This window comes from Haplochromis burtoni, unplaced genomic scaffold (assembly GCF_018398535.1).
Source record: "Haplochromis burtoni strain Fernald_Lab_line unplaced genomic scaffold, NCSU_Asbu1 Contig_625, whole genome shotgun sequence".
Lineage (NCBI taxonomy): Eukaryota > Metazoa > Chordata > Actinopteri > Cichliformes > Cichlidae > Haplochromis > Haplochromis burtoni.
Genome location: NW_024582986.1, coordinates 277116 through 278073, shown reverse-complemented (window position 1 = coordinate 278073; position 958 = coordinate 277116).

Below are 958 nucleotides of genomic sequence, written 5' to 3'. Positions count from 1 at the left end.
TATGTGTATATGTATATCTGTATGTGTGTATGTGTGTATATGTTTATATACATTTGTATATATACATAAATATTTATATTTATGTATATAAAATTAGATCATAGCCCCTGGATTTTCAACATGGGTTAAAACAGAGACTCAGCGTGGCTGTAGCTTTTTGATGTGTCAGTTTAAGGTCATGTGATTTGAAGGTGCAGCATGCCTGTGGACCCCTGACGGTTAATAACACTCACCTTCATTCAATTTCCAGAGGGTAACAACCAACCACATGTGTGAAATCTGAAATTCCCATGGTGTTATTCAAAATGTGCTCTGGCACAATCGGTTGCTACTGAAACAAGAAAAAAGGTGGTCCGGGCTATGGGCTGAACCATTTGTTAATAGTGGAGGGGGATAACACTATGCAATATATTCAGTTTTAGTTATTTATATTCACTGTTAACTGTAACTACGCTCAAAGTGTTAATGCTATCTTATTTTAATAAACAACACTGTCATATGGAAAACTAGGGTGGCACTTGGGATGGCAAGAGATCATTTTAGGGTGGTGCTTGCCACCCGATGCCACCTTTCTAGATCTGCCCCTGTTCACTTTCTCACAAAAGAAAACATCTGGGTCTGCGCTCCCTGTCCAGTTTGGGGACACAAATTCTGTGGGGATAACTACCTTGGCACGACCGTCCACTTTTGCAGAAAATAAACTGAAAGTGTCCAACCAGAAGATTTCTTAGAATAAAACCTGGTGTCTGGTGTTTTATTGTAATTCCTTTCAGTTCAAAACAAATACAACATGAGTCATTAGTTAAGCTCATAGAAGACACACCTCCATAGCTGGACTGGCCATCGGGCATACCGGGCCGATGGTGATTTTTCGTTTTTATGGGCCGATGGGTTTTTTTCCCCCCTTTTTTCCCCATAACGGTATAAACACTGAAAGGTGGTGGATTGGCCAGATGCT